The 14,729-nt window shown below is 46.0% G+C and overlaps 1 long non-coding RNA gene across 1 annotated transcript; it reads right to left on the bottom strand.

Moving 5' to 3' along the window:
• Positions 1 to 12,518: 12,518 nt before the first annotated feature.
• LOC111842749 (uncharacterized) lies at positions 12,519 to 14,504 on the bottom strand. The gene is made up of 3 exons (XR_002837986.1): positions 14,408 to 14,504; positions 13,354 to 13,400; positions 12,519 to 13,015 (listed from the first exon to the last, which is right to left on the bottom strand). It is a non-coding gene; the product is annotated as an uncharacterized lncRNA (long non-coding RNA).
• Between the last annotated feature and the right edge of the window lie 225 nt (positions 14,505 to 14,729).

Here is a 14,729-nt window from a genome sequence, read left to right on the forward strand (position 1 = left end):
TAATTTGTGATATCACTTGTTCACTTGTCAGGGGTAGGCAGTAGTGAGTGGGTGATGGGGAAAAGCCTACTTTTTGCTGACCGCAAAGGTGACAGCAAATGTGATCACGAATATAAACGCTAATATAATCGCGAATGTCAGTGAATGTGTTTTGCTTTTACGGATTATTGCCTTGGAAACTAATGTATTTTATCGCTACTTGTGGATCCTACAGACGTTTCATGATCTGATTCATATAGGATGTTTAATGCTTCGGATTTTTGAAGATTTTGATACTGAATAGAGGATTAAACCGAAAGAACAGCCCTTGGATTATTACCAGCCGGTGCGTCGGGCTGGTTAACTTTCCCCTGATCAGCCGCTCGGCGACTTGAAAAGTTTTGTAAGACAGTCACCTATAGATGGAATCATCCTGCCTTTACGACGCCCCCACTTCGGTGAACTTGTGTCTCGAGGCTGCCCACTGTGTGTTTATAGCTGGGGGCCCCACCCAGGGAGTCTCCTGCCTGATGCCCTCTGCTTTCTGGGGGTAGGCTTCAGGCTCAGAGTGACCCTGTACTGGAGAAGCAGTTGCGGTAGAAGGGAGAATGGATGTGTGTGGTTCAGACAGGCGCGTAGTTAGCACCAGGGACGGATGGGATGGGTCCCCTTTAGATTCAGAGTGACCTTGATCCGTCCCCCCACTTACAGGACGAAAAAACAGCATCTGCCGTCTTTGCATAAGGAAAAAATATCCTAGGTCCCCCCCCAATTAAAAAATCCTATCTGCGCCACTGGGTTCAGATATACGGTTACAATATCTTACCTTAAAAATAGATTAAAAAAACACATTTTTCCCATCCTATATTTCAGAAATATGTACTGAAAATGTACATCTTTAATTTGCACAAGCATCTGTACATTTGGACATATATAATAAACAATTTATAGTCATGTCAGGATTATAGCTACCTATAAGCCCATGAAATATCTCGAATAAGATACCAGTCATTCTAAGCTTTAACCCACTCAAAGGCAATTGTGTCGTCAGTGTAGCTGGACGTATCTGTAGGTGGTGAGTGTATCCATGCCAATACGGGAAGAACATGCAAACCTTTACTGTGCTCTGAGATCTTACATTAAAGGAAAATTATTTACACTCACAGTAAAACGTATGATGTCCTACAAACAGGCAGTGCGCAGATGTGACTTGAGTTTGCCGTTAGATTTCTTGGTCACACACAGAAACGAGGGCCTGTTCTATCTAGCCCACTGAGATAGACTGAATGAATATTTAATGTTTCTTCATGTCCGTTCTTCCTTTTTCATAGTCAATTATCTGCCCCGACAAGCAAGTAATGACTTTTACTTTGTAGCCTGTGTTACAAAGCCATAGAACTAGTTTTCACATCAATTTCTTATGAATTTCTGCTTAAAAATATGTTACATTCTATGACCAGACATGACCTGTCTCCTTCAGTAATGCATCAAGAAAAAGATAGTAAAGAAGTGTAAGAAAAAGAAAGGTATCAATATCAGTATCAATATCAGTATCAATATCAGTATCAATATCAACATCAACATAACAAACTAATTGACATCAAGGCACAATGCAAAGCCTTGTTACCTGCATCTGATTACAAATTATTAAATCCCATTGAGAAAGATACAAAGGTTGGAAGTAGATAAAGTTCTCAGGTCTTTCCCCTCAAGAGTTACAAAAGCGGAAGAACTCATTAGTGTAATGTTTTTATTTCAGTTTTATTATTTTCCTGGGCACACAGTATGAATCTGATTCTTGTGGGTGAGTCAGACACAGCATCACCCTCCCTGGATCCAAACCAGTGCCTATGACATCACTGGTATTACTCTTTGGAGGTCATGCCCATGACAGGCAATGGGACGTGAGTGTCGAGGTTGGGTCAAAGGCGTCCTTTTCCCTGCGGTCATTTGCAAAATCGGCTGGCTTTTCAGCTGTAGCTCCGTGACTGGAGACATGCGGAGTGACAGCGTTCCTGCTGATGACCGGGCGAACACGCTGAAAAGCCTGTGTGTGCCTGTTGGGTGGCGTGCAGACTAATGCGCGACGTGACCTTTTCCTGAGCCATCACTGATACCGCAAGCTGGGGTCCGGAGCTCATACTACCGTTCTATATGGTCTGAGAGCTGTGTAGGTAGCTTAAAGATAAAAAGAACCTGTCTGAAAGAATCGTAGCTAAACAGATGCTCTGTGCAATGGAAATGGCACCTTGGGTGTACCTTGGCCCGTCACGGGTCTCCCCGCTACAGCCTTGCCATTTTCGGAATGGCATGACCTTTCGCTCTTGTGTCTCTGTTTACTTTTACTGAAGTTCAAGGGGAGTCTCTTGGTGCGCTGAGGTTTGAGATGAGTCCCAGTGGCAGGAGAAGGAGGACCCTCTTCCCTAAAGCCTCCTCCAGGCCTTTTCTCGTAGGACCACAGCTGCCAGTCGGCGTGGGTCACATGACAAAGAACAAACTAGTGAGACTGAAGAACAGCGGCAAGTCTTCAGCATGGTTACGTCATCGCTGACGACCGGTGAGAACCTGTTTATGCTGAGCAGTATGGCCGGCTGAGTTCTCCTAAAGAAAAGACTCTGGCTGCTTAAGAAAAAAATGCAAGTGATTGTCCGGTTGATTGCATTTGCATGTGAACAAAGGCTGTTTTTTTTCCCCCAAACAGTCTGTAGGAAAAGTCCATGCATTCATATTACAGCTGCTTGAAGCATTTTTCTCCCTCTACAGCCTAAACACATAATACTTAGTTAATCATTTAGATTAGCACTCAAGAGCATCATGTATTTGTTATTGAGCAAAGCCTACACTTAAAGTGTAAGGAACTGTAAGCTTGTTTATATGGGGTCTTATTTGCTAATAATCAGTCTGGCATTTCACAGCATCAACCGTCCCGGTTGAAACAGTACTAAGTGGAACGATCAGTCTAATGGCAAAGCACCGTCCTGCTCTGGAACAGGCCGAATAGTCTGTGATGTCTCTCCCCTCCCAGTCTGCTGTGAATAACCTGCAGAAATGTATAGGAGAGTCGCGTAGTGGGAAAGCAGGCCGTGAAAGAGGCCGGGCCGTGAGAGTCGCGTAGTGGGAAGGCAGGCCGTGAAAGAGGTCGGGCCTTGAGAGTCGCGTAGTGGGAAGGCAGGCCGCGAAAGAGGCCGGGCCGTGAGAGTCGCGTAGTGGGAAGGCAGGCCGTGAAAGAGGTCGGGCCTTGAGAGTCGCGTAGTGGGAAGGCAGGCCGCGAAAGAGGCCGGGCCGTGAGAGTCGCGTAGTGGGAAGGTAGGCCGCGAAAGAGGCCGGGCCGTGAGAGTCGCGTAGTAGGAAGGCAGGCCGTGAAAGAGGCCATGCCGTGAGAGTCGCGTAGTGGGAAGGCAGGCCGTGAAAGAGGCCGGGCCGTGAGAGTCGCGTAGTGGGAAGGCAGGCCGTGAAAGAGGCCATGCCATGAGAGTCGCGTAGTGAGAAGGCAGGCCGCGAAAGAGGCCGGGCCGTGAGAGTCGCGTAGTGGGAAGGCAGGCCGCGAAAGAGGCCGGGCCGTGAGAGTCGCGTAGTGGGAAGGCAGGCCGCGAAAGAGGCCGGGCCGTGAGAGTCGCGTAGTGGGAAGGCAGGCCGCGAAAGAGGCCGGGCCGTGAGAGTCGCGTAGTGGGAAGGCAGGCCGCGAAAGAGGCCGGGCCGTGAGAGTCGCGTAGTGGGAAGGCAGGCCGTGAAAGAGGCCGGGCCGTGAGAGTCGCGTAGTGGGAAGGCAGGCCGCGAAAGAGGCCGGGCCGTGAGAGTCGCGTAGTGGGAAGGCAGGCCGCGAAAGAGGCCGGGCCGTGAGAGTCGCGTAGTGGGAAGGCAGGCCGCGAAAGAGGCCGGGCCGTGAGAGTCGCGTAGTGGGAAGGCAGGCCGTGAAAGAGGCCGGGCCGTGAGAGTCGCGTAGTGGGAAGGCAGGCCGTGAAAGAGGCCGGGCCGTGAGAGTCGCGTAGTGGGAAGGCAGGCCGTGAAAGAGGCCGGGCCGTGAGAGTCGCGTAGTGGGAAGGCAGGCCGTGAAAGAGGCCGGGCCGTGAGAGTCGCGTAGTGGGAAGGCAGGCCGTGAAAGAGGCCGGGCCGTGAGAGTCGCGTAGTGGGAAGGCAGGCCGGGCCGTAATTGAGTCATTGAATTGTGGGGGGGGGGGGGGACATCCTGCCGATGCCACACTGCCAGGGGTTTCTCAGAAACTGCTTCCAGGCAGCACTGGTTTTTCACTGACTTACCATGAGCTTAAACAGATCAGATCTACCGCATTTTTACTACAGACTTAAGATATCAGGTGTATTTGCATACAGCTGCACGGTAGTTAAAATGCAGACAAACAACAAACAGTTTAAAATAAGACAAAGCACACATAGTGTAGACAAACAAACCGTGCAAATAAGTGTAAAATAGTGCACAGTGCACAAACATAACACCCTGAAAAAGAATTGTAAATAATAAATAGATAAATAAAAGTGCATTAACTGAAGGTATATACACAATAGGGAAGAACAGATTTACTGCTGATCTATCTTTGATTCAGCTGGATTTCCTCACTGCTTTTCCAGTGGTTATGCTACAATGTGAAGCACAGACCAAACTGTGGCACCGTGGAACTGTGAGTTTGTCAACTTTTACTGCATGTTCAGCCATAGCTGATCTTTCCACTCTGTTTCTATTCATAAATACATATTTCCATAAATTAAAAGAATTATAGCATTTATTATTCTGTATATTTACAGTCTTCTTTAGTCCCTTTAAAGAAAAGTGACGTTTCTCCATTGCAATTCACTGCATAAAAGTTCACTTTTAAAGGCAACTTGTAGCCTGTGTTACAAAGCCATACAAGTAGTCTTTCACAGCGATTTGTTATATATTTCTGTTGAAAAATATATTACATTGTATCACCAGGTTCTGATGCACGTGGCCAGTCTCCTTGCATCAATAGAAGGTATCGATATAATCAATTGTCATCCATGCACAATTCGAAACCGTGCTTCCTGGATCTAATTACAAATTAAAATCCCTTTGAGAAAGATGCAAAGGTTGAAGTTGTAGATAAAACCCTCAGGTCTTACAGGGTTACAGTCCCCGTCAAAGACAAGCGTCATTTCTGCATTGCAGTTCACTGCTTGAAGGTTCACTCTTAAAGGCAACGCATGTTCCTCTTGACCATCCATTTTCCAACCACGAATCCTGGACCTGTTTGCTGGGGTATTGTGCAAACGAAATTTGTGGCTGGGCGCCATTTCAGAACCACACACAAGGCATAAAAATACCTATACAATACCTACACAGATATTAATGTTCTTGAAACTTTATGTAAGTATTATACATTCAATCAGGCCCAGCAAATGACAACCGCTACTTATCTCCTATCAGCTAATGCTCCCAAAGCATCTCTAACATTTTCGAGATCTAAGCTAACTAACATTAGCATAAGTGCATAATGCAGCTTCACAGTATGTCTGTGCTAACACATTTTAGGCTAATGTTGCATGTACCTGTGGGACAACAACACAGATACAATTCAGCTGCCTTCTTATATTTCCAATTGCACATTTACTTGGCTAACAGCTGTAAACAGCTAAGGATAGCTGACCTTGTTTACTGCAGCTGAGATGTGAATGTGATGATGTGACAATTGTTAATGATGTGTAGCGTTATCGATAGAAGACGGGAATGATGAGGGGTCGAGGAGGGGATTAAGAGATGTGATCTGACGGAGGGAGCTCGCTCATTGGGCAGATTACTCTGACTACATATTTACTAATATATTATTCACAGCCAGTGTAGGCACATTACTGGTTACCTGAATAATTATGTTATATGTTACATTTTTACAAAATACTGGGTAGGCACGTGCCTGCCTAAATTGGCACAATGCCACTGTCTGGTTGCTAGGGAACCTGGAACATATCTCAGGAAGCATGAGGCACAAGGCAGGGGTACATCCTGAACGAGATGCCAGTCCATCACAGGGAACATACATGCACCCAACCTAGACAATTTCAGAGATGCCAATTAGCCAACAGCATGTCATTGGACATCATAAGGGGAGAATATGCAAACTCACACACACACACACACACACACACAAATTGGTCTAAATGGGGACTGTCCATTCAACCCTAATCCCAGTCACGACACCCTTAACCCCTACCCATCCCTAACCTTAACCATAAGTAACCAACCCAAATACAAGACTTTTGACATTTTTACTTTTTTGATTGCATTCACAGATTTTTATAAAACTGAGGTTATCCAAATGGGGACCTCAAAAGATGTCTCCAAAAGTAGGGAAATTTCAGGTTTTACTACACTTTGGGGACAATTTGGTCCTCAAATGTGATCTATGCAAACCCACACACACACACACACATAGGATTCAAACCCTAAACCCTGTAAGTGTGAGGAAACAGCTGTACCAAATAAGCCACTGCGACACATTTCTTGACCCTATATTGATTACATGCTATAGATGAAGGTGAAGGTGTTTAACCTGTATGTCGTGTAACCAGAAGACAAATTACCCTTCAAGAAGGCAGTCAATGCATTGTTTCTTAATTGTATATGCACAGAACAATTAAGTTACAAGCTATATCTTTGCTGCTGGTGGGTAATGGAAGACTGGGGTCTTGGCTTATTCGTATCAGTATTACGTCAATTGTCAAGGCAGTCAAAGATCTTCTACGTGTCTTTGTAGCTTCCCATAGTGTGGAAGCGGCCTTCATCAGCAATCCACAAACATCAGGCTGACAAGTCGTACCAGGCACAAAGCAGTTCATTGTTACTGAGTTTAGAGATTCACCTTTAAGAAAAAAAAAATTCAGGGAGTGAGTAATGGAGAGACCGACGTCACCGTCGCGAGCAGGAGTCGACCAGGAAGGATGGCTTAACCTCCACGTGCTTCTGCCGCAGACATCATAAATCAAATCTGGATGCGATGCGTGGTGGACCTAGATGGAAGCGAGGTTTCTTGTCTGAATAGCGGGGGGGGATGGGCATTTCATCATAAGGAAACAGACACTCCTAGGAAAAGAGGCTGGCACTCTGATTACAGCGACAGGCGAATAGGAAAATGTTCATGCGTCATCACTGTTGGATCCTCACCAACACGGCAAATGAGTGGAAGGGGTGGCTTTACAAGGTGATTCTAGGTCTTTCCAGGATGTCGGAGTGAGTCAGAGGCAATGGTCACTCCAGTCCGGGCTCCTACTGTCATTGTTGTTCCCTAATCGGTCCTGTCAAGGTACTCGGGACATAAATAAAGAATGGGACAAACTGGAGCCTTGTCAATGCTGAGCATGTCAACCTAAAATAAATTCCCATTTGTGTATAACTTTAGTGTCTCTAACTGAGGGATTGTGCATGAAAACGTAGCAGAGAAATCTAGGATTTGTAATGCTGCTGGATCTAGATTATCAGAATTGATTTAATGTTTCCTCTGTTTTATGGATTCAATTCTTACGAGGGTAACAACTTTGACATTCTCAGATGTAAACCAGGCTTACTTAAACCTTAAATGCATCCTCAGGTTCTTGTTTTAAGGCCACGTCTCATTTATCTGACCTCCTGACCTTGCTGCGTGAGGAAGGTTTTCTGAGACTCGATCTTGGGAGGGTCTTTATTGACCGGCCGTGATATAAGGAAGATCTCTGATCTCCTTCATCCAAGCCAGCCTCTTAGTCCCATCCCTGTGAAGGGTTTGTTTTGTGAGCCGTGCTGTAGCGTGAGGGACGTCGGGGAAATCGACCCAATCCTTCGACCTTCACGCTAGGCCTGCTCCCATTGACGACTCCTCGTTGGCCCGCTGTGCTGCGCTCGGTGACAGGGGCCGATTGACAGCCATCCATGTGAAGGCAGCCCAATGTGACATTTGAGGGTCAAAGTGCAAGTGACTGATAACCTGCACAGGAAATCTCTTTATTCTGTGCCGAGTTGCTCTGTGAACACTGAAACACTGAAACTTCAAAGTGGAACATGAGCAAGACTTAAGTCTTGGATCAAAATTTGTCAAGGAAAAAGTAAAGATTCTTTTTTAAAGATGCTGACAGGAAAAGCAAGTAAAAATTTTGACTGCAATGCTGAGAAAAATCACAGGAGTTTTCTCTAATTTTCGGTTCTGTGGTCTTCTTGAGGGAAGAGCATTTCCCACCCGTCTTCTAGGCACTTATCTGGGTTGGAGGCCTGCCAGGCAGCACAGGGCGTGAACCTGGAGGGAATGCCAGTTCTTTGCAGAACAGATTCACACATGCTGTCATACTCCATATCAATGTTCCCCAGCCCAGTCCTCGAGCCCCCCCCAGACGGTCCACATTCCTGCTCCCCCCAGCTCCCAACACACCTGTTCCAGGTGTTTGGTGCTTTTGTTTGGTTGGTAACTGTTCAAAATGCTTTATTCAAGGACAGTAAAGTACTGATAATGAATGTCTGTTTATTTACAACGTGAGGGCATCTTTTATATAAGTCCTTGCCCTTCCTGGACACAGTCACGATATTTTACCTTGTTCAATGAGCGTCTACTGAATTAGTTTACAAATACTTTCAATAGCAGATGCTGTTATTACCTCGTCATTCCGGAAGGTCTCTATTAAAGTTCCATTTTTAGAGGGGGTCAGTTTTCAAAATGTACCCTGTATTAAAATGCCTTCTTTCAGAACACTGCCATCAGAAAAAAACAAACAGAATAGCTCATAAAAAAACGGAAAAAGCTTTTATTAGAAGAACACGACTTTACTTATAAAGTCAGCTGAGGTGAGGTGAGGTCTTCCCAGGGTTGAGGATTTAAATCCCAGCACTGCTCTAAGGGAACCTTTAAATAACGCAATCTCTCACACCCTGGCACACAAACCGTTCCCTGCTAAAAGAATGCGATTGGTCCTTTAAACTGGACCACTGTTTTATTGTTGATCAATAATCACTTGAAGCAATGTATCATTTTCTTCTGCTTTTAAATCCCTGAAGCTTCATTTGCTCAACATAAAAACATACAGAAGAACATACAAGCAAAGCAACTCAAACCTTCATCAGCAGTTCATTGTAACCATTGTTACTTCATACTTCACATCCTAATTGTTTTTTACTTCTCCCTGTAACAAAGATATTGTATTATCTGTGTATTATTCTCTGAATCCGGAGACCTCTTTGCTCATAATTAAGACTTTGCCAGCAGTCATACTGAGTAAGTAGCAGAATCTATACAGTCTGAGGAACTTGAAATGCATTTTTATTTATAAAAAGCTTCCAGTGCCACTGGAATTCATCGATGTGGAGTTCCTTTGTCGGGGTGGAGTTCCTTCGTCGGGGTGGAGTTCCTAAGTCGGGGTGGAGTTCCTTCGTCGGGGTGGAGTTCCTTCGTCGGGGTGGAGTTCCTTCGTCGGGGTGGAGTTCCTTCGTCGGTGTGGAGTTCCTAAGTCGGGGTGGAGTTCCTTCGTCGGGGTGGAGTTCATTTATCGATGCGCAGAGTGGGAGAGACTTCCATCCCTCCATCCTGCTGACCACTCACTGCTGCCCAGAAATTGATGCTGGACTGGTGACTGTGTGCGGATAGTTCACAGTGTTTATATCACCCCCCCCCCAGCTGGAGGAGGTGGCAAGTCTGTCGTGTGATGTGAGGTTATATCACTTAACGTTAACGACGTGGGGGGGGGGGGGGGGACTCTGCGAGCTCCTGCTGCTTCTCATAAGGTTGTAACCCGAGGTGTTGACAGGCATAACCAGCTTGGAGCAAAGACAGGTCTATGTGACATGGGAAACTCCAAGAGGCGGCCGGATTTTAAATTTAAAGTGATCCATTTGTGAGGGGGGGGTGGGGGGCAAAGGTATTGTCTATGGCAGGGGTGGCCAATCTTATCCTCAAAGGGCCGGTATGTATGCGGGTTTTCGCTGCAATTCCCTAATTAGATTACTAATTAGAGGACTGATTGGCTGAAGAGTCCTCACACCTGGGTTTGAACAGCTGACCTACAGGTTATCCCAAAAACCTGCACACACACCGGCCCTTTAAGGATAAGATTGGCCACCCCTGGTCTATGGCTATCGGGACTGTCACTCTTTTCTTTGGGTCTGTTGGGGGGCAGTAAATAAACACAGCAGGTGGCAGGAAAATTACAGAAAACTATGCAACCACTCGACCCACCTCCAGGGATGAACGGCAGCCCTACGTGGGCATCCCCTTTATCGCATGTGACTTACCACTGACGGTGAGCGCTGCTGCCAAACATTGGATTACTGCTGACAATTTCCCTTGGAATTTCATCGCAATTAGCGTTCTGAAGTCGGGCCAAACACAGTCTTTGCTTGAATGCTTGAACCAAAACGAAGTGATGCTTTGGTCTTGATGAAAGTAACGATACTCTCCGTCCTCCAGGAAAAGTCCATCACCTCCATCTGCCAGTGTTGCCTAATGTGGCCGGTGCCCCTTGAACAGGAAGTGCGCCCATGTCTCTTAGAGGCCTAGAGTAAGTGACACGTTTATGCGGCTTTGTGAAGCCTGAGGCTGATCATGTGATGCAGGCCACGCAGCCGGACAGCCAGAGCACATGCTCCAGCATGCCCCAAGAAATTCGTTATTAGCGAGCGATAGTTGGTCACATAGCAGCAATCTGAAAGGAATAGACATGGGGATTTGAGGCAAATCTCCCCCCACCCCCCATTTGAAGTGTTCTTTTTTGAATGCCAAGCTGATGAAGGCCAGGGGGAGTTCTGTGGTGGAATGTTCTGGAATGTCGTGTGCCCGGGTGATGAAAGCAGGTGGTCTTCTCTTCTTCAAGGACTCACGCAGATGCGTGTTTCTGCAAGCAGAGGAGGTGAATGGACAGACCCACCCTCAAAAAGTCCAGAAGGGGAAGGAGGTGGAAAATGGAACAGGGGTGGGGGGGCTGGGGGGGGGGAGGTACTGTTGTTACTGGGTGGAGCAATGTCTGTGAGACAGGTGGCAGGAGAGTGGACATGTCTGGGAAGAACGTGCTATAAGAATGACACTGTGTGTGTGTGTGTGTGTGTGTGTCTACAGGGCACCTTATGCAACCATAAATGTGGTGTAATTTACATTCAGACAATGGAGTAGCAAGACAAATTGCTGGCTCTAATGCATTAATGCATGACTTACGATTTCAGTGGCCTTGTATTTATGAGAAAAAAACGTATTAAGCTCACAAAAAAGGAATGCTCGCAAATATCAGAACTTAGGCTTGTTTCAGAAATTTAAGGGACATACACAGTAGTTACCAACTTCCTGAATATCATTTCAAATTTTGATTTGTGATGTCAAAATGGGGTTTAAAATGGTGGTCATGACACCAGAATGAATAATGGAAATCTGTGCTATGCTGTAGTATATTCTTATTGGCAGGATTCCTGTGCTAAGATAGCGCTGATGTACCTTTTTAGGTGTGACTATGCTCCCCACTTTAAGAATCACCAATATCAGTGCTATACAGTGGGCTATATATCTGCTCAGGTCTGAGCCAAGACATACACTGCACACAGCAGTATAAATTGCATTCCATTCATTCATCCATCCATCTTCCATTTACCTTAATACTGTCTGAGGCTACAGTCCTACACATACCATCACCATGACATCAGCTATGTAAGTCTTTGAACTTACTAAGCATGTTGTATATGCTCCACAACTCCAAGATCATGGAATCACAGGCTTCACCCAGCTACAGGAGGTTATCTTTATCTAACTAGTTCCCTTCGGCCAGCTACAGGAGGTTATCTTTATCTAACTAGTTCCCTTCGCCCAGCTACAGGAGGTTATCTTTATGTAACTAGTTCCCTTCGGCCAGCTACAGGAGGTTATCTTTATGTAACTAGTTCCCTTCACCCAGCTACAGGAGGTTATCTTTATCTAACTAGTTCCCTTCACCCAGCTACAGGAGGTTATCTTTATCTAACTAGTTCCCTTCACCCAGCTACAGGAGGTTATCTTTATCTAACTAGTTCCCTTCGGCCAGCTACAGGAGGTTATCTTTATCTAACTAGTTCCCTTCACCCAGCTACAGGAGGTTATCTTTATCTAACTAGTTCCCTTCACCCAGCTACAGGAGGTTCTCTTTATGTAACTAGTTCCCTTCACCCAGCTACAGGAGGTTATCTTTATGTAACTAGTTCCCTTCGCCCAGCTACAGGTTGACGACCGACGTGCCGTTGCCTGGCCGGCGAGGAGCACATTCCCCAGCACGTACATCAGATTGCCATGACGGTAACAAACCCCCCGTACCTCCCCGCCATGTCCTACCCCTGTGATTTTCCTCCCACGAAAGGCCGGCACTCATCTTAAGGGGCCCGCTTGCCGTTTCCCACGTTCCTCGCAGAAGCGGGGTGTACTTTGTGCGCCTGTCACTGGTGCCACTCCTCCCCCCCTCCCCCCGTACTTCCTGTGTGCCCGTCAACAAATGACTCACGCAAGTGTCATTGTGCGGGAGCAAGATACTTTTAATTGCCTCCGGTGCAAATTGTTTTTTTTTTTTTTGGTAGCACCACAGCCTGAAGGCGCATGTTCCTGCTCAAACCTCAAACGTGCCTTCTTTGTTTCTTGGGAGACATGGGGTGAGATCTTATTTTTACCTTAGTAAAGTGTCGCTGCGTGATATGGAGGATACAGAAGCTGGAACTCGGAAGTCAGGAGGTCATGTGAGGAATATCTACGATGCTTGGTGGTTGATGGTACAGAGACGTGGCATCTGAGAGCCCCATGATTCTCTAATCTCCTGTCAAGATGCCCTGAGGTGTTCTGAGAGGAGATAAAGCAGGACTTGTCCAAAACCTTGAAGTAATATATTTTGTACTCATATGAGGCTTCTGTGAGAATTTTAAAGTCAAAGACAGGAAATCTATTTTTGTGACGTAGTGGCCTTGTTTTTGCTTCGGACAGGCCAAAGTCCATCTTCTTTCCAAGACCAATCAAGCCACCATAACCTGCTTCAAACAGTGTTTCAGTCGCCATGCTTGCTTTTGGTTTAGCATCGCCTACGCACTATGTTGCTTGTGCTGTTCCTACTGATGGTCCTGTTTTTCACAAATGGAAATGATGGATTAAGGAAGGACACGCAGACTCATAAATGTGCATGAGCTTCTCGTCCTTGAGGGACTGTCTGCCGAGGGTAATGGTTCCAAATGTCTGACGTACCGGGGTTTGGATCTACCCAACCAAATCTCAGGAGCCACCGGGAATGAATTTCGGGGCGTTTTTATAACCTTGGTTCTTACCGTCACGGTACAGAAACTCAAGATAATGCTGGACCTGGTGTCACAACACATTATGATAGTTAAATTTATATCTAGTTGCTTTTATATTTTTTATGCCCTGTGACAGATTGGCATCCTGTCCAATTGCTCAAGGATACAGCAGCAGAGACCATGACAGGGCGGCATCTGGTTATAACTCCAGGTCCTAAGACAACACAAATACCTGCATTAAATAAAATCTGACCAGGGGAATACATGACAGCAATGGCAACACTGTCAATCTCACGCAACACAAGGTACACAAATACTTCATGACTTTATGTCAAAGAGCCAGATGACCTGGGCTAATTCAGACCAAGTGGGCAGCATTAATCTGTGTGTATGACTCAGGTGCAGTGAAACTGGGAACTGGCTTGAGGAATTTTACATTCTGAGATGTAAAACTAGATGGACTTGAAAATGGTCCCAGAACCCACACGCTCTGTTAGCTGAATGCAGTATATCTCAGATAACAAGCTTGATAAGTAATGATTGAATCCTGAATGTAACATTTCCACATTTCTGGTAATTACATATAAGATTCAGTAACAACACATTGCTTTTGTTTGAGGGATTATTAAATAAATAAAGGAGAATATACATATATTGAAGAATATTTTACATATGGTACAGTTTTAAACATTATCCCGAACGTACCCCTTTAACGGCATCCTCAGCTTTTGATCCTGACCTGCTTCATACTGTAATCTACATCGCACTGTCGTCAAGGACAAACCTGCTGTTTACAAGGTCAGCTGGAACAAACGCCATGCAGCAAAGAAATCCCTCGGGTAAAACCAGCATTCAACGTATCGAACTTTCATTCCCATCCGCTTAGCCTGTTTTCTTTAAAAAAAGAAAAAAATTCCCCTTTATAAGAGCCTGCCGAGTAATTAAATTGACACTTAATGCATGATGCATTCTGTTTTATCTTAACTAATATGACAACCTACACACTGCAAGTTGAATGGGCTTATTTGAAACGAGACAGCACTCTAGATGTGTTAATTATAACCGATTGTTGCATCTTTTCTTCTGCTTCTTCGCTTCATGTCGTGGCCCCTTTGAGCCCCTGTCTTTGATTAATACCAGCAGGTCCCCGGGGGACGGCCGATCTCGCTCTGCGGACAGGCGGATGGGTCGATTATTCTGCGCGGAGGATGGCGATGTTACCGTTTTGTCTCCGCTGGTTAGGCTGGGACGCACAGAGCCGAAGGGCGGGGAGGTGTTTCGGGAAAGCCGACCGATCGGCCATGCGTGAGGTGAAAACCCCCTCTCATGGTGACTGCCTGTCAACACAGAATGACCCGACAGCCAACAGGGGGCGGTGCAGGAGATCGTGACCTAACAGAAATACGGATAGAGCTGCAGTTCATGCGGAGAAATGAACGTGTCGTGTGCAGCGTATAGTATGTTTGGTCCTATTCTTTGGCTCCACTCGCTCACGTCTTCCTCCAGCCTTTCATTGTCAGTACGCCTAGTGAGAAATGTCTGA

This window comes from Paramormyrops kingsleyae, chromosome 23 (genome assembly GCF_048594095.1).
Source record: "Paramormyrops kingsleyae isolate MSU_618 chromosome 23, PKINGS_0.4, whole genome shotgun sequence".
Taxonomy (NCBI): Eukaryota; Metazoa; Chordata; class Actinopteri; order Osteoglossiformes; family Mormyridae; genus Paramormyrops; species Paramormyrops kingsleyae.